A 19,724-nucleotide genomic window follows, 5' to 3' on the forward strand; every position below is an offset into this window, starting at 1 on the left:
CTGACCCACTGGGAATGTGATGAAAGAAATAAAAGCTGAAATAAATCATTCTCTCTACTATTATTCTGACATTTCACATTCTTACAATAAAGTGGTGATCCTAACTGACCTAAGACATGGAATTTTTACTCTGATTGAATGTCAGGAATTGTGACAAACTGAGTTTAAATGTATTTGGCTAAGGTGTATGTAAACTTCCAACTTCAACTGTATGTCCAGATAAAGTGTCCGGGGTGAGAACTTGGTAAACTTGTTAAATACATAGTTTGATTAAATAGGTATTAAGAGTAAAATTGAAAAAGTTTGACAGGTAGCCAAGTCTCTCACTCACACACACACACACACACACACACACACACACACACACACACACACACACACACACACACACACACACACACACACACACACACACACACACACACACACACACACACACACACACACACACACACACACACACACACACACACACACACACACACACACACACGCGCACACACACGCACACACACGCACACACACACGCACACACACACACACTCATAATTTTAAATCGTAGTCTGACATAATGAACGGTTGTTATGTAACTGTAAACGTGAATGTGTATTATCTGATTTCTCCAGGTGGGTGTAGACTCTGGTGATGTGTGTCCAGCGGGCTATGTCTGCCCACTAGGCACCAGGTTTCACCATGAACACCCATGTCCTGCTGGGACCTGGAGTAATGCAGTGGGGTCCCGGGACCTGTCCTCCTGCTGGCCCTGTCCTCCAGGTTTCTACTGTAACATCACAGCCCTCACTCAGCCCTCTGGGATTTGTGCTGCAGGTATATATTTTTATGATGGACATTTCGAGCAATGCCATGGGACATGATTTTATCGCGTCATCAGAGTACTTTAGAGGTCTGAAATATCGGACAGATGTTTATTTCTAGATGAAATGTCCATTTAACCAATGTCTTAACTGCACTGTATTTAGTATGTTTATAGAATACAGAATGTGTTTAGCTCTCAGTGTTCCATGAACTATAACACTCTGTGATTTACAGGGTTTTACTGTTCAGGTGCAGCAAAATCCCCAAAGCCGATAGATGGAGCGACAGGGGACACGTGTCCTATTGGATTTTACTGTCCTAAGGGCTCAACGTCCCCCTTACACTGCCCTGATGGTTCCTACTCAAACACTACAGGTATAGTATTTTTCACATTTCATGGCTTCCCTTCCATACTGTATACATGCTATTGACCCCTTTTTTCTGTTTCTGGTTGAATCGGAACAATATCTGTCACCCTACCAAACCTCCCCCCTTGTGACATCAATACAGAAGACCCGTGTATTTTAGGATTTATTTCCCTTTTGAAGGTGCTACAGAATGTATTGAGTGCCCTCCTGGGAGATACTGCCTAGGGGGGAAAGGTGTTCAGCTCTGCCCCAAGGGTTACTACTGTCTGGGGGGCACGGTGGAAGACGTAGTGCCCTGTCCACCAGGCACATACAGCCAACAACCAGGACAGAGCCAAGTGGAGCAGTGCCTGCTTTGCCCAGCAGGTGAGAGCATTGTCTATTGAATTCAATGAAAACCCTTCCTCAGCTACTGTCACTATTTCTACTGCAGTTACTCCTTCAGCTGTCACTATCCCACTAACGGCTACTATCCCACAAACGATTTATAATACAGTCACTACAGTCACTACACTAGCAGTCACACAATACAGTCACTACACTAGCCTCTAAAACACTTCAAAACTTCTTCCACAACCATAAGGCCAATCTCATGTCATATGCCACTTCTCACTTTTTGTTTGTTTCTCTCCACGACAGGAATGTACTGTGAGGACTGGGGGTTGGCTGAACCAACTGGGCCCTGTCAGGCTGGTTACTTCTGTTTAGCAGGTAACGTAGCCTACCACTAGCACTGCCACAGTGCAAGGTACCTCTTTAAGGCCCGCATACCGTGTATTGTTCTAATACGTTTCAATAATACATTTAACGGTGTACTACGTTTCACTCAGTACTCATAAAATAACTTGTCCCCAGGTCTAAACTTCAGGAACCCAGATGGGAACATCAGTACAGGAGTGGGTGGAGCCTGTCCAATGGGTCGTTACTGTCCAGAGGGCACCAGTCTACCTCTACCCTGCCCTCTGGGCACCTATTCTAACAGGTAAAGTGAACTGTTTATTTATGATATTTGGATAGGGACATATTGGCATATTGAGTAAGCAATTGCCAGATGTGTTGTACCGTAATGTTAATTGTTTATGCTAATTTCCAACATGCCTAGTTGGGCTTGAATGCTACGTAAACCTTTTGTATAATGAATATTAATGATAGATGTAGATAGTAGATGTATGTGCCTAGGGTTTTATCCAGCTCGCGTGTGTGTGTGTGTGTGTGTGTGTGTGTGTGTGTGTGTGTGTGTGTGTGTGTGTGTGTGTGTGTGTGTGTGTGTGTGTGTGTGTGTGTGTGTGTGTGTGTGTGTGTGTGTGTGTGTGTGTGTGTGTGTGTGTGTGTGTGTGTAATTGACTGAAACTAAATGGACTTGACCCCAGGCCTGTAACATGGAGTCCGTTTGGAGCTTACACAGTAACTCCAGCTGTCTACAGTTGATAAGCGTTGCTCAGTAGAGAAGATTTAGAATTCCTCGGTAAATAGTCCATGTGTCTGTGTTTAGTCTCCATGTGACAGAGGTCTCAGGCTGCAGCCCGTGTCCTCCTGGACAGTTCTGTGGCTCTGAGGGGCTAACCCGTCCATCTGGAGCCTGCCAGGAGGGATTCTACTGCCCAGGGGGGGACCGCTTGGCCACGGGTACGTTATAATCAGAGCACATTCATTATCACATGCCATGCGATACATTAGCGTCCTGTCCAGGGGTGTACGTAGGCATCAAGCTGCCTCACGCTACAGAATCAAGAGATAGACTCCTGCCCCGTGGGCCATTCTGGTTCAGACAAGGCTGACTTACCCTCATTATCACGTTCATTATCATAGTGTTAAGAATTCACTCTAGTCTCTTCCCGCAGACTCTGTAGCTAGACCCAAGAGTTTGGCAAAGCGAGACTACAGTCAACGACCTAGTCAGACCAGTTAAGGTTTTAGATGATAGCCAATGAATATATCGCAATTACACATTCATTTGATCAGTATTAGAAGCTCTAATCCCTGTTTCTAATCGATTTCGCCTGTGCAGGGTTTGAGGGAAGAGGCGGAAGAGAGGGAGGAGGAAGATGGGGAGGGCTCTGCCCCCCAGCCCATTACTGCTCCCCTGGCAGTGCCATCCCAGTGCCCTGCCCAGCTGGCACGTATGCCAGCCTGACAGGCCAGACACAGTGCCCCCGCTGCCACGCTGGTTACTACTGCCCTGAGAGGACCAGTAACTACACCCAGTTCCCCTGTCCCCCTGGCTTCTACTGTCCTGATGGTAGGAAACCATCCTCCTGTCTTATTAAGGTTTTCCAGCACATGGTTGGTTGAAAAGGTTTGGGTCCTAAGCAATCTGACCAGTGGGTGAGTCCATGTTGTTTGAAGTGATTACCGACCCAGTAACAGTACAGTACTTTCTTTTTGTATGAGGGACAGACAAGCTATACTACATGACCAAAAGTATGTGGACACCTGCTTGTCGAACATCTCATTCCAAAATCATGGGCATTAATATGGAGTTGGTCCCCCCTTTACTACTATAACGGCCTCCACTCTTCTGGGAAGGCTTTCCACTAGATGTTGGAACATTGCTACGGGGATTTACTTCCATTCAGCCACAAGAGCATTAGTGAGGTCGGGGATTGATTTTGGGTGATTTGGCCTGGCTGGCAGTCGTCGTTCCAATTCATCCCAAAGGTGTTCGATGGGGTTGAGGTATTCTTCCACACCAATCTCGAGAAACCATTTCTGTGTGGGCCTCACTTTGTACATGGGAGCATTGTCATGCTGAAACAGGAAAGGGCCTTCCCCAAACTGTTGCCACAAGTTGGAAGCACAGAATCGTTTAGAATGTCATTGTATGTAGTAGCGTTAAGATTTCCCTTCACTGGAACTAAGGGCCCTAGTCCGAACCATTAAAAACAACCCCAGACCATTATTCCTCATCCACCAAACTTTACAGTTGGTACTATGCATTGGGGCAGGTAGCGTTCTCCTGGCATCCGCCAAACCCAGATTCGCCCGCTGGACTGATAGATGGTGAAGCGTGATTCATCACTCCAGAGAACGTGTTTCACTGCTCCAGAGTCCAATGACGGTGCCATGTTGAAAGTCACTAAGCTCTTAAGGCCATTCTACTGCCAATGATTGTCTATGGAGATTGCATGGCTGTGTGCTTGATTTTATACACCTGTCAGCAACGGGTGTGGCTGATAAAATTGGGCAGAAACAAAGAACTTCTGAAACTCGTCAGTCTATTCTTGTTCTCAGAAATGAAGGATATTCCATGCGAGAAATTGCCAAGAAACCGAAGATCCCGCAAAACACCAGTCTTAACGTCAACAGTGAAGAGGCGACTCCGGGATGCTGGCCTTCTATGCCATATCTCAGACTGGACAATCAAAATAAAAGATTTAAGATGGGCAAAAGAACACAGACGCTGGACAGAGGAAGATTGGAAAAAAGTGTTATGGACAGACAAATCTAAGTTTGAGGTGTTCGGATCACAAAGAAGAACATTCGTGAGACGCAGAAACAATTAAAAGATGCTACAGGAGTACTTGACGCCATCTGTCAAGGATGGTGATGGCAATGCAATGGTCTGGGGGTGCTTTGGTGGTGGTAAAGTGGGAGATTTGTACAGGGTAAAAGGGGTCTTGAAGAAGGAAGGCTATCACTCCATTTTGCAATGCCTGTGGACGGCGCTTAATTGGAGCTAATTTCCTCCTACAACAGGACAATGACCCAAAGCACAGCTCCAAACTATGCAAGATCTATTTGGGGAAGAAGCAGTCAGCTGGTATTCTGTCTATAATGGAGTGACCAGCACAGTAACATCTCAACCCTATTGAGCTGTTGTGGGAGCAGCTTGACCGTATGGTACGTAAGAAGTGCCCATCAAGCCAATCCAACTTGTGGGAGGTGCTTCAGGAAGCATGGGGCGAAATCTCTTCAGATTACCTCAACAAATTGAAAACTAGAATGCCAAAGGTCTGCAAGGCTGTAATGGCTGCAAATGGAGGATTCTTTGACGAAAGCGAAGTCTGAAGGGCACAATTCTTATTTCAATTCAAAATCATTATTTATAACCTTTTCAACGTCTTGACTATATTTCCTATTCATTTTGCAACTCATTTCATGTATGTTTTCATGGAGAACAAGGACATTTCTAAGTGGACCCAAACTTTTGAACGGTAGTGTGCATTATGTCAGGATCAAGGTTGCGGTGCTTATTTTGGGGATTTCATGAAATAACTGCAAAATCTGTCTATTCCACACAGGATGGTCATTATCAGTGGTGTTGTGTGTTACAGTATGTTGTGTGTTTTCCAGGCACGCGGCATGCCACCCAGTTCCCCTGTCCCCGTGGCTACTACAACCCCGAACCCATGACCCAGAGCCTGGACAGCTGTCTGCCCTGTCCCCCTGGACACTACTGTGAGAAGGAGAGACTGACCGCTGTCTCAGGGAAATGCAAAGCCGGTCAGTTGATAGGCCTCTATTCTCTGAAATACTCTCTCTAGGGCCATGAGTTCTCCCATACCATGTGATCTGACCAGGAATAACTCACAGCTGTGTTTGTAAATATAACTAGGGCTAAACCTGCTGGCCTTATGCCCTTCATATGAGCGATTCAGGATACTGTCTGTTGTATGGTCATAAGGATCATTCTCTCGCGCTCTCTCTCTCTCTCTCTCTCTCTCTCCTGCCCCCCTCTCTGTCTCTCTCGCTCTCTCTCTCTCTCTCCTCCTGCCCCTTTCTCCATGTCTCCCAGGTTGGTTCTGTGTGTCTGCTGCCTGGAACTCCCAGCCCTTTGACCTGGACAACTACACTAACGCCAACTGTCTGTGTCCTGCCACCTCCACCGGGGGCCGCTGTCAAGAGGGCTTCTACTGCCCCCAAGGAAGCCCTGAGCCTCTGCCCTGCCCTCCCGGGGCCTTCTGCAACCTATCTGGTACTGTGTGTCACACCCTATTGTGTCACCCCAATCAAGACTCCTTTTTCAGCTTGTTACTCATTAGCGTGGAACACCACCCACGGGCCGTATGTTTGACACCCCCTGCGGGTGGTTTGAGTACATTTTATTCTGAGAGAAAAGATCTCAGTCGACATTGACATGACTAAAACCAAATTGAAACTGTGTAGAAATGATAATGGACCTACATTTATAGTCCCTTCACTCTGTACAGCTTGGTAACAGTCATCAAAACGAACGCTGGAGAGTCAGCAAGCAAGCGTTTTTGCTCATTTTGACAGCAGGAAATATAACAAATAGTTTGACACCGCTGGCATAGAATTTAAAACACCGTACTGTAGCAGACTGAAAACCCTGGGGAGTCAATTTGGAGCTGAAACAATAACTCAGTATTCGATTCTACAGTAAATATTGATGATTTTAATCTGAGGAAGCAGAGCTTTCAATTGCATACACACTCATACAGTTAATTATATTCTAATTTCTCAACATGTTGTCCAATAGGTCTGGCCCTGCCCATGGGACCCTGCTCCCCTGGCTTCTACTGCACAGAGGGAGCCACTCAGGCCAAACCCACTGACGGAGAGACTGGCAACATCTGCCCTCCTGGAACTTTCTGTGGTACTTGATACAGCAGCACTCACCCTGCTTCTTAATTAGTCAAAAACAAATATGTGTTCTTACTGGACACTTTAAGGTAGTATAACCCCACATTTCACATTTTCCAACTACTGAAGTGTGGTGAGCTTGATGTGCGGTGAGCTTTCTGGCACAAAATGTCTGCTACTCGATGGCAATGGAAGGATTTTGTCTCTCTCCCTACCACTGCAAAGGGCTTCGAACACCTGGAAAAGTCCTTTTTACAAATCAAATCTATTATCCTTTTTCATTGCCTCAGTCCACTCCAACTGTCTCCGTCTTGATGACAACTGTGAATCGCGCTGATAGCTATTATACGTCTTTGCTAGCAGTGGAGTAAAGTTGTCTTTTCCTCTCAGGTGAAGGTTCTGGGGAACCAGAGCTGTGTCCCGCTGGTACTTTCTCCCCAGCCTCAGGCCTCTCCAATGTGTCTCAGTGTCAGGCTTGCACTGCAGGGTTTTACTGCGCTGCTGCAGGCCTGAGGGATGCTACTGGGCTATGTAGCGAGGGTGAGTTCATTTTGGCTTAATCGTAAATCGCTCCAATTGCTCACTGATAGGCCAGGTGGAAGTTTCGTCATATTGCTTACAAATCAAATCCTCTCGGATCGCCACAAGTGCATGTGGTCTAGGGGTACATTTGGAATTGGGCCGTAAGCTGTACTTGTGGGTTAACTCTGTCCTCCTAGCTAGACGTGCCTTCAGGTCTCCCATCTCCCATCAAGCATTAGAAATGCTTTCACTCTACTTCCTCTTGTTACGTTATATTTCATTGATCTTTTATACAGGGCTTATTCTCATGCCTTGTTGCTTACTTATTTATCCATGTGAGTTCATTGAGATGGTTACAGTATCTCTAGCCAAGAGGTAGTGTCACAATGCAAAGGCGATCACTGTAACCAGAGGAACGAGAGACTGTCGGTATTGTAGCTCTGTCTCTATCGCGGTGTTCCAGGTTACTGGTGCCCTCCAGGTCAGAGGGTGGCCACAGCTCTGGCTTGCCCTGCAGCCCACTACTGTCCCCAGGGAAGTGCAGTTCCTGAGCCCTGCCCCTCTGGAACCTTACAGGACAGAGAGAAACAGGCCACCTGCCATATCTGTGAAGCGGGTAGGTACTGTAATTGAGCTCTCTCTCTCTCTCTCTCTCTCTCTCTGTTAACAGTACACTGTTCTGTGTTCTGGATCATTCCAAATACTTAGGGCCCAGAGTTTTTCCTTACTATGTGACCTGACCAGGAAAAACTCTGGACCCTAGTTATAACCTATACAACTCTGGACCCTAGTTGTAGCCAATTACAAGGACCCACAGTCAGGTCACATGGTCAGAAATGACGCAGGACCGATATTGGCAAGCTAATTATTGATCAAAGTTGTGTACTAAAATACATAAACAACACACTGTATTTTTCCTTCTAGGTTATTACTGTGACCTAAGGTTGGGCCTGGCGAATGCCTCGGTCCTTCGGCCCTGCCCTAAAGGACATTACTGCCCCCCAGGCACCGCCTTGGCCACCCAGAACCCCTGCCCCCCAGGCTCATTCAACCCCAGAGAGCGAATAGACCGCTTGACAGGCTGCATGCTCTGTCCTCCAGGACGGTTCTGTCCTGCCATGGGACTCGCTGAACCTGCAGGTGAGATAGATCTGCTTTCTCCTGAAGCGTGCACTCGTTCACTACTTCCCACAAATCTAAAAGCATTGGATTGGTGGAGCCATGGGCTAGTGGGAGGTTTCACTACATTTCTTATACCAGTCATTTCCTGGTATAATCAGTAAAGGGAAGTGGACATGTGCACATTTTGGGAGGGAGGAGAGATAATTGGGATATAGGTTATTGATGTATCACCTGTTTTTGTGACACTTTTCTTTTTCCTCACCCAGTTTCACGTCAACTATACAGTCAGGTCCATAATTATTGTCACCCTCGATAATGATAAGCAAAAAAGACTATATAAAATAACTAAGAAAAATACTGAGCTATATTGTATGCAAAACAAAAGATAATAAAACATATACGTATATATATTATTTTATGGGAGCTATAAATACAGTGTGTATATATATATATATATATATATTGGAAGTTGAGTTAACTCATCGTGACATAACCAGAGCTTGGCTCCTATGCTTGTTAATGCAATGCAGTGTGACAGGTACTGAACAGCAGGAAGAAGCAAACATTGATGATTTGTATGTAGGTTACTGCAACGCTGGCTTCTGGTGCAGGGAGGGGGCGTACTCCCCCAGTCCTGTGGACGGCCTCTCAGGCTTTCCGTGTCCTGCTGGACAATACTGCCCCTCAGGTAGCTCTCTGTTCCTACTCCTAATGCGTAGCTCTCAAATACTTGTTATTTTACTTCGAGTAGCCTAGAGATGATGTATAATATCACTCAGTATTAATACTGCATCTGACCATTTTGATCATTACAGTATTGTTATAAACTGACTGGAGGTTTCGGACCAGTAATCTCGCTGCATAGTGTATACTGCTGGATCCATCAATACATTTGTATATACAGTTTATGATGGGATTTTACAACACACCAATTGCTACGACATTGTCGGCATTGAGATTTCTCTGGATCTGCTCTGCAGGTACCCCTGCCCCGGTGCCCTGTCCTTTGGGCACCTGGTCTAACAGTACTGGCCTGGCAAACCAGGAAGAGTGCCGACCCTGCCCTGGAGGACTCTACTGTGACTCTATCAGCCTCACCGCTCCCACTGGGTCTTGCACGGGAGGGTATACACCAAGCACTGTCTCACTCACACACAGGATGAGTTCCGACTCCCTACCCCCTTTCCCCTGAAGTGGGAGTTTTCTTACTCCCCCTCGTGGATTCCAAAGGATAGTTCACCTAGAACATAGTTCTACTTTATACTATATAACCACACCAAGCGTTTGATTGATGTACGAAGGGGAGTCGTGTTTCTTACGCCGTCGTTCCCTGGGGAGTAAACACGGGCACACTCAGGGAAAAAGGGTAGATAAATCTGACTAAAGATACAGTATTTGGTAGTTTTATTCAGTAGTTCAGTTAACATGTGTTCTTCCTTTTCTGTGCAGATATTATTGTCTTGAGAGAGCAGTGACACCCACTCCCGCTGATGGCCCTACAGGCGGACCCTGTCTAGAGGGTCACTATTGTCCCGTAGGAACCACTCAGCCATTGTCCTGTGATCCAGGGACGTATATGATTGTAACACATGCCACTCAATGTGAGCCCTGTACCCCTGGCTGGTACTGTGTGACAGGCACACTGCAGCTGTGTCCTGCAGGTCAGTAAAGCAATTCTTATATTTTCAAACATAAGTTGAAAAACTAATATAAGATATCATTGATAAAAACCCTCGACACCAGCTATTCTAGGTCTCTCAAACAACAATACAGTGTCCTTCATTACTTAAGTAACCTTTTTAGGGTATCTGTACTTTCATTAACTTTTTTACTCCATACACTTTCCCTGACCCAAAAGTACTCATTTTGAACTGCTTAGCAGGACATGAAAACTGTCCATTTCACGCATTTATCAAGAGAACATCCCTGGTCATCCTTACAGCCTCTGATCTTGCGGAGATATGAGGCTGAGTGTTGGAGTGTGCCTCTGGCTATCTGTAATTTGCAAAAACAAGAACAGTGTGTAATCTGGTTTGCTTGAAGATTCACTGTGCAGAAATTGCTCTGCCATTTCCTGGTTGCTAAAATAGTTTGCCTAATTTTAGTTTATGTTACAAAACAAGCAAGTATAATGTAGAGAATCATTGTGCCATCTAAACCACTGTGAAATATATTTTCCACAACCAAAACTATTGTATTTTCACCTTTTTGAAGCTGGTGTACAAATCCGAATGTAAAAGAAGCAAAAATTTAACTTAAGAACGGGAAGCATAGAAATAGCAGACATAGAACAGCCCTACCTCTTCTTAGACTTGCTTTTGATGGGAATGACAGACCTATAACACACATTTCTATGTGAATTTGGTCAGCTTGGCCAAAAAGTTACATATTGCAGATTTTGTTATAAGGAATTTGAAAAGATTTATACTTTTACGTTTACTTTTGATACTTAAGTATATTTAACACCAAATACTTTTAGAATTTAACTCTAGTAGGATTTTACTTGATATCTTTCACTTAAGTCATTTAAGGCATCTTTACTTTTACTCAAGGATGACAATTGGGTACTTTTTCCACCACTGCTCATTACGAGACTACGTTGATAAGGATATGAAAATCGGCAACTATCTATACTGTATAACCACAGCACCCCACATTTCGAAAAAATGGAACTTTTGATTGAGTGGCACATTTGGTTCGTACTCTTGCACCAAGAAAAGTCCAATCTTCTTTTTTTCTTTGCCCTCTAGGTTTTTACTGTCCCGAGGGAACGGGATATGACTTGAGAGCTTGTCCGGAGGGCACATACAGCCCTGAGCTGGGCTTGACATCCATCAGCCAGTGCAGGCAGTGTGACGGTGGCCATTACTGTCCACTTAGGAATGGCACCTCAGTCACAGGACAGTGTCTGGAGGGGTATTACTGCTCCTACGGAAACACCTCTCCACAGCCTTCCTCTCACTCTGCAGGTGATGCACATGCACCATTCATGTTGGACAATCTCTATCTAATAATGGTTCTGGTCACACTTTAAATTAACTACAACTTATATAGAATTCATAGAATGTTCATAATGTCTTCATGAGAACTATATATATATGCTTCGTACATATTTTATGAGCAAAGGTCTTCACATCTGGTGATATGCCAAATGTGGCATAACCCTTTTGTCATCCAGTATAATGCCATTAGCTTATGAATGGTTTCTAAAGCATCTAAGACCTTATAAATGGTCTATGAAGGGCACATAAAGATTTTAAAGTTATAGCTTGTTTAAAGTGGGACTGTGGCTCCTTCTATTACAACTCGCATGCACATTGGATCTGTTTGATGAGACCCTGTACTGTCTTTGCTTCAGGTGGAGGACCATGCCCTGCAGGTCACTACTGCCCTAGAGGCACCATCGATCCTCAACCTTGCCCCATTGGCACATTCAGCAACCTGACCAAACTAGTCTCCCAGGTATATTCGTTTCTCAAGGCTCAAAACGCTCAATATTCCTGACATTTCCTCCCAAGACCACAGCACAGTGACTGCAGCCTGAGCTGTTGTTGCTATGCTCTACCTTCTCCCATAGAACGGCTGCCGGCCCTGCTCCCCAGGTTATTACTGTGACACGTCTGGGCTAACAGCGCCGACAGGGGAATGCTGGGAAGGTTTTTATTGTCGCCGTGGAGCAGTTTTTCCCAACAGCCCTATCAGAGACAGCCGAGGAGGGCCGTGTCCACGAGGTAACTCACCAATCCACACCTCCTCCCCTGGGTTCGCAAATATAAAGGACTCCCCAGAATACTGTCTCTATCTCTCTTCTCTTTTCTCTCTCTCTCTCTCTCTCTCTCTCTCTCTCTCTCTCTCTCTCTCTCTCTCTCTCTCTCTCTCTCTCTCTCCGTTTTCCTCAATCTTCTTTCTCCCCAAAGTGCTGCCTCTGTCGCCCCTATTGTCTCTGTCTCTCTCTATCTCTGTGTGTCTTTCTCTACCTCTCTCTCGGTTTTTCTCTCTCCACTCATTGTTTCCTATTTCTCACACACAGGTTATTTTTGCTCTAAGGGTTCGTCAGCTCCGCGAGAGTGTCCCCAGGGAGCCGTCAGTTTAGAGGAGGGTCGATCCAGCTGCAGCCCCTGTCCCCAGGGGTACGGTTACACACACACACACACACTGCTCCATCAGAGCAACTTCTCTCTAATACTGCTCTAACAAAGGCATACACTCAGTGTGCACACACATGCCCAAAGACTCCATGGGATTAAAGCTGTGAAGATAATATTGTTGAATCATGTTGTTTTATCTTTGACTCCCGAGTGGCGCAGCGGTCTAAGGCAGTGCTCAAGGTGTCACGACAGACCCAGTTTCGATCCCGGGCTGTATCCCAAGCGACTGTGATACAGAGTCCCATAGGGCGGCACTCAATTGGCCCAGTGTCGTTCAAGTTAGGGGAGGGTTTGGCTGGGGGGGATTTACAAGTAGCCGTCATTGTAAATAAGAATTTGTATTGCCTAGTTAAATAAAGGTTAGAGATCTATTATGTGATATGTAACATCTACAGCTCCGAGCCTGTTCCTCTTTCTAAGATCTGCTTTTATGGGGTACATAATGAAATCTGACTAATTGTATTGCCCACATTTTTGATTCCCGGAGAGAGAGAGAGTGTGTATGTGTGTGTGTCGCGTGCGTTTGTGCGAGTTTTCCCTTTGGTGTGTATTATGATCAATCAGATCCCAGCTTCTTACATACAGTATTTATTTCCTTTTCTCCAGTTATTACTGTCCTGGCAACAGCTCCCTCCATGAAACCATTGAGTGCCCTGTGGGTCATTACTGCCCAAATGGCACCTCCTCTCAGTACCAGTACCCATGCCCTGCTGGGACCAGCAACCCACACACTAGGATGGGCAGTCCACAGGACTGCCTGCCATGCCCCCCAGGTCGTACACATATCTATCTGGTTGTTATTGTCTATTTCATCTTATTCCGAATTCTTTTAATAGATCAAACAGTTCTAGATGTCAAAAAGTTACTTTTCAAGATGCCTGTGCTGCGGTAATGCACATCATTAATATCACCCTATCAACCAGGATGAAGCCAAGCCTCAAGTTCATTATCCATCATCTAACAACATTGTACAACAACCATTATAATGAAATACTTTCTTAAATAGGCCCCTGGCAGTGCAGTGACCTCCGTTTTGAAACGTAGGTTATTTTTGCTGGACTATATAAGTTAACCCAACGGTACTTCATCTGTACAGGTATACATATAGTAACTGATAGAACTACACAGGCCTTTTATTGAAACATTTCTTAACATTTAACATGTTTGATGTGCAAGCGGATGCCACATTCACCCATTGCCCCATTTTATAGCTATTTTAAAAGGTGATCTATCTAGTGATCCTGGTCTGATTGAATAAGCTTACATGGAATGGGAGAACCTGATCCAAGATCAGATGAAAACAGGCCCTGGTCTGATTGGTCCTACCTCCTTTTCTCAGGTTTTTTTTGTGCCTTTCCGGGACTGAGTGCCATATCGGGCCAATGCATCGCTGGCTATCTTTGCCACTCTGGAGCAGTATCCCCGGAACCAGAAGACGGCGTGACCGGTGAGCGGTGTCCCCAAGGGCATTATTGTCCAGAGGGCTTGGCTGCAGCGCCACGTCCCTGTCCTCTAGGATATTATAGCAACACCACCAGGAACACACAACTCTCTGACTGCCTGCCCTGCCCTGCAGGTTGGTGCTGATCAAACACATTTTAGTTTAAGTACAAACCACTATTCTTTATCTCATGAAGAAACATTTTCTGATGAATATTTGACTGATATACTGCACATGCAGTTTCTTCAGGGAGGACAAGTTATATACATTTAATTTGAATAGCGATTTATATTTGACTGGCATAAAAAATGACTTTTGTTGGGCTCCTTTTATATTGCGCAACAGTGAAGACTTCTCTCTCAAATGCAGGGTTCATTTGTGCCAGCAGAGGGCTCTCCATCCCTTCTCATCTCTGCCAGGCTGGCTCCTACTGCCCTTACAGACACAACTCCAGCCTCCCTGTCTCTATCACCTGCTCAGCTGGGCATATGTGCCCACTTGGCAGTGCCATCCAGGTTCCCTGTGTGCCAGGGACTTACCAGGATCAATCTGGGCAGGTAGGGTGGAGGACATTCATAGCAGTATCATCTTGACCACCGGTCTAGTAAAGCTGAACATTTTGTAGGGCCAGGAGTTTTTCTTGACCATGTAATCTAACCAGGAATAAGACTCTACATACACAGAATGGTGCGTGTTAATTAATATATTCTACATCATCCCTTTCACAGGCAGAGTGTTTTACCTGTCCAGCAGGGTTTTACTGTGCAGGCTCAGTACATCCTAACACAGAACAGGGGGTGGGAACACACATGCCAACCCCTTGTCTGAAGGGACACTACTGCCCCCCAGGTAGTGCATATTTGTCTGTATTGCAATAAGTGCCACGCATACCATAGTGGTCGAAGACATTGCTGAGAATGACACTAGACTATATGGCATCTGTGTGTGATTCTTTTTGTTCTCTAGGCACACGGTCTGGTGTGGAGTACCCATGCCCAGCTGGCACGTTTAGTGGGCAGACAAGCACATCTAATAAGATTGGGTGTGTGCCCTGCCCTCCAGGGAAGTACTGCAGCTCTGCAGGGTTAGCAGTGCCTACTGGGCAATGCTCTCCTGGGTGGGTTGCAGCATTATAAAAAAAACACCATCTTGAATCGTATCTTTGGTTCAGCATGTATGGTCCTTGAGATTTATGTTGCGCTGTCTCTATAATTGTGTTCCCGTTTCTTCCTCTATATTCACTCTCTCCACTTTTCTTTCTTGTTTTTTCTCTCTCTTTCTTTCTCTCTTTCTATTTGCTCTCTTTCTTTCCCTCTACCTCTCTTCCTCCTTCCCTCCTCTAGGTACCTTTGTATCCGAGGCTCTGTTACTTCTCAGCCAGCTGGAGATCCTACAGGTGGAAAATGCATCGCTGGGTCCTACTGCCCACTGGGTACCAGTCACATGCTTCTATGCCCGCCTGGCACTTTCAGCTCCTTAGAAGGTGACATTTAAACTGGGGACATTTCAATATGAAGATCTTTACAAAATATATATATCCTCTACTGTATGTGTCACATTTATGTAAGCGTGGTTGCTGTGTATGGCCCTTATAAATTATAGGTTTGTCATATAAAATGAACACATTCATATTGATTACATATGACTAAATGGAAGCCCTGAATTATATGAGAATGATGACCATTAATACATGTATTGTATAATAATTCTATGGAAATGAACTCCATCTTTTCTGGTGTGTTTGCTGTGCAGGGGCAGTATCTGTGGCTGCGTGCCAGCCCTGTGTGCCTGGGCAGTACTGTGCAGACTTTGGCCTTGCCTCCCCATCTGGTCCCTGCAGCGCTGGGTTCTACTGCCCAATAGGATCCAGAACCCCCATGCCAAATCATAATGCAACAAGTAATAATGAAACAAGTAATAATTGCAACAAGTACTTGAATCAGGTGTTCTAGTTCAGGGCTCCAACAAAATTGTGAAATGTCTGTGGGTCCCCGAGGAAAGGTTTGAAAATAGCAGATTCATTCAAAATGAGTAGAGACAGGACTATCTAGGACCTAACCAGGAAAAACTCTGGTCTAAAGTAATAGACTAGATCTTGCACCCTGGCTATTTCTTTGACAGGTCATGGGGTCAGGTAAAACTCCAGGCCCCACTAATGATAATGACATAACATATGTTGTCCCTGTTACAGGAAATGCAACTTCTGTATATCCTCCTCGTGATGGAGAGGTCTTGGAACAGATCAATGGAGACCTGTGTCCAGGAGGCCACTACTGTCCGATTGGGACAGCTCAGCCAATACCCTGCCCCCCAGGTACACTATATTATAATCAGACAAGTTCCAAGGGCAATAGAACCTAATAGGTGTAACAATAAAGCTGTCATTAAGGCAGCTCATTAGAACATGTAATCTGGCACTGTCACTCGTGATCGATGTGGCAATGTTATGCTATTTCTATTTAGTGTGTGTGTGTGTGTGTGCGTGGTTTGTGCCACCTTCGATAACACGTGATGTGGTCCTTTAACAAGATTAGACCATGCTAGACCAAAAATAGATCTTCCCTTTGTTTGGCAGCATGATTTATGTGAAGTGTCTACGACTGTCGCTAGATTGAATAAACTGTTCATTTAGTGCTCCAAGGTGTCAGATACAAGACATACTCTTGGCAGGCTACATAATGTCCCTCGTTGGTAAAAGGATGGTCTTTCTGTGGAACGATAATCAAACTAGATGCAATTATTAGATATACTAGAGCATTTCCCCCCCCCTAAACTCTCGTGGACAGATTACGCAATATTTTACTTCCAAATTAACCGAGATTACCCCCCCCCCCCCCCCCCTTCTATTTCCTCTATTCCAGGCACCTTTCTGGGTGGATATGGTGGTCAATCAGAGGCAGACTGTGAGGCTTGTCCGTCTGGATTCTACTGCCCTGTGTGGGGGCAGACCACCACAGACCTTCACTGTCCCCAGGGTTGGTTCTGTCCAGTAGGCGCTGTATCAGGGCATCAACCAGGTAAACCGGGTACAGACGGGAAGAGAATGGCCTGGTTCCTCCTTAGGTTCCTTCCTTTGTTTTGGTTTATACTGGCCACTGTGCTTTTGCTTTGCCTGCTCTTTGGGGTCTGAGCAGGGTAATTGTAAAGCACTTTGTGTCATCTGCTCATGTAAAAAGGGCTTTATAAAACAAACTTGATTGTCTGCTCCATACTGCTGGTTATTATGTGCGGTCTCATTCTTCTCAAAGTACTCATCAGATAGGGAGAGAAGGAGAACGCCGGGGATGGGTGAATTACTGTAGATAAATGGGGATAATGTCCACTCATTGTTTGAATGGCATGACAATTAACAAAAGAAAAGTTGGCTGCTACACATACAGAATGGCACTGTGATTTTTTTCCCCTCCTTTTGTGAGGTGCTGATTAACGGAAAATAAACTATAGAAATGAAAAAGAAAGTTGCACGCTCAAGAGCAGATGCGTGTGACTTTCTTTTTCATTTGTCTATTTTCTGTGTCAAGTTGAATGTGCATAAACACTCTCGATTTCAATGGATTCATTTCCTCATCAGCAAGGTTCATAAATAGCCCCCATAAATAGTAGGATGCAACTCCTCCATGCTGCCACAGTCATTACACCCACTTCTCCCTGCAGTCCACAGGGTCTCCCAACAGGGGCTAAATAATCCAATAGCGTTGCCATGACACCTAATTGAATTGTTTATAACGTTTGCTTCTGTTTCCTGTTTTTTTGCACTGCGTTTAGAATGTCAGTGCCCGTCTGGTCATTCGTGCCCGTATGGAAGTGCCAAGCCTGTCATCTGTGCCCCTGGCACCTATCAGTCTTTGACTGGTCAGTCTACATGCAAGACCTGCCCACCAGGTGACTATTGATTCAAGGACACTTTTCTAGCATATTTTCAATGCTATTCGGCCTAAATCCTGACCAGGAAATCCACCCTTTTTAGCTAGCCCAGCTAGCCCGTTCAGATGGCTTGGTCTCAGATCTGTTTGTGCTGTCTTAGGGTCATTCATCTGGACCAGGCTAGGACTCCACACTACATGAAATTTGTCCACCATTTAGTATAGTTTATATGTCTTTGGTAAAAAAAAATACTTATTGATAATAAAGAACATTATTTTCCAGACAGCCTCACTCTTTACTTTTCTGTTCCAGGTTTTTATTGTGTGGAGGGAACCTCTGTCCCAACACCGTGCCCAGTTGGCAGTGTGAGTCAGGCTGAGGGGAGAGCATCTCAGAGGGAGTGTTCTCCATGCCCTCCTGGGCTCTACTGCAACAGCAGTGCTCTCACCTCCCCCTCAGGACCCTGCTCTCCAGGTCAACACAGGATAATGTTTTAATAACCTTTTAATATCATACATTTTCAGACTGCCCATGCTCTCCAGGTTAGACACACTATACAATAATAACGTATGACTAACATTTGAATAAGATATTGTTTCAGGCATTGCCCATGTGCTTGGGGGACTCCCATTTTTTCCGGCAGAATTGATTGTGACCCTTGTGACCCTGACTTTGAATACCACTGCCTTAGGTGATGGCAATCTTGGTGTCTGTTTTTATTGACGATCTGTTCATTGTCTTTCCTCCTGTATGTCTGAAAGGCCACTTCTGTTCCCGCGGAGCTACTGTCCCTGATCCAGTCTCCCAGACCTTTGGGGATGTCTGCCCTCTAGGACACTACTGCCCAGAAGGTAGTGGGTCGCCCAGGCCCTGTTCTGTGGGTAGCTATCTTCCAGAGAGGGGTGCTCCATCCCCCTCCCGCTGCTACCCTTGTCCCCCAGGAAGATACTGCCTCAACCCAGGCTCCTCACAATTTACAGGTGAGGAAAAACTCTTAACATTGCCTCTCTCATATCAACTAATGACTAAATGAAACTAGTGCCTGGAGTTTTCCCTGGTCAGGTCACCAGGGGGTGTAATCATGACGCAGATTCTGTTGCAAAACGTTTCGTATGTTGCAAATCGTTTTACAACAGAAACCGTTTACTCCAAACTGAATGAGCAAACAAAAGTTTCTATTGGACAAATTGATCTATGTCCCTCCCTGTTCCGTTTGCTCTGTTTGCTTCCGTTTCGTTCTTAAACGGCAAATGGTTTTCGTCAAACCAGGGCCTCCGGCATTTGGTCATGTGACCAGGAAGAGAAATCTGTGGCTACATATCATACAATTAGGCTCATTTTGCACATTTGTAATTTCATGTTTTATATAACGTTTGTACCTGGTTTCATGTTCACGTCAATGCCACACTCCTCTATACTGTAGGTCCTTGCTCCCCTGGTTTCTACTGTAGTGGCGGTGCAGACAGTGCTATACCCCAGGCTAACTCCTCCCAGCTCAGCTGCCTTTGTGGCATGATAAAGGTCCATCCTACTAACCAAGATCTTTGTTCCTGGTTACACAACATTTCCTGCTCACCTAACAGTATAGATACAGGTAAGGCAGTGTATATTTGACCATCAGAAAATAAATGGTGGCAGACGGACGGTGCGCTAACCCATTGTTAAAGGCCCAGTGCAGGCATTTTTATGTCAATATCAAATCGTTTCTGGGTAACAATTAAGTACCTTACTGTGATACTTTTTATCAACAAAAGTCTGTGTGTTTAAGCAAGAGACTCTTTTTTTTGTGAGATGAGTGAGGATCTTCTGAGCTGTTTCCCTCACAAAAACATCTGGAAAGATCATACGGTTTATTGAACTATTTAACCTAACCCTCATTCACAAACCTAACCTTAACCA

General features: G+C 45.2%; 2 long non-coding RNA genes across 2 annotated transcripts; both read left to right on the forward strand.

Moving 5' to 3' along the window:
- The first annotated feature begins 11,996 nt into the window (after positions 1 to 11,996).
- On the forward strand, positions 11,997 to 13,248 carry LOC123994003. The gene is made up of 3 exons (XR_006831556.1): positions 11,997 to 12,103; positions 12,403 to 12,502; positions 13,127 to 13,248. It is a non-coding gene; the product is annotated as an uncharacterized LOC123994003 (long non-coding RNA).
- Positions 13,249 to 17,724: 4,476 nt separating this feature from the next.
- LOC123994004 lies at positions 17,725 to 18,726 on the forward strand. The gene is made up of 3 exons (XR_006831557.1): positions 17,725 to 17,843; positions 18,138 to 18,299; positions 18,587 to 18,726. It is a non-coding gene; the product is annotated as an uncharacterized LOC123994004 (long non-coding RNA).
- Positions 18,727 to 19,724: the final 998 nt, after the last annotated feature.

Source organism: Oncorhynchus gorbuscha, linkage group LG13 (assembly GCF_021184085.1).
Source record: "Oncorhynchus gorbuscha isolate QuinsamMale2020 ecotype Even-year linkage group LG13, OgorEven_v1.0, whole genome shotgun sequence".
NCBI lineage: Eukaryota > Metazoa > Chordata > Actinopteri > Salmoniformes > Salmonidae > Oncorhynchus > Oncorhynchus gorbuscha.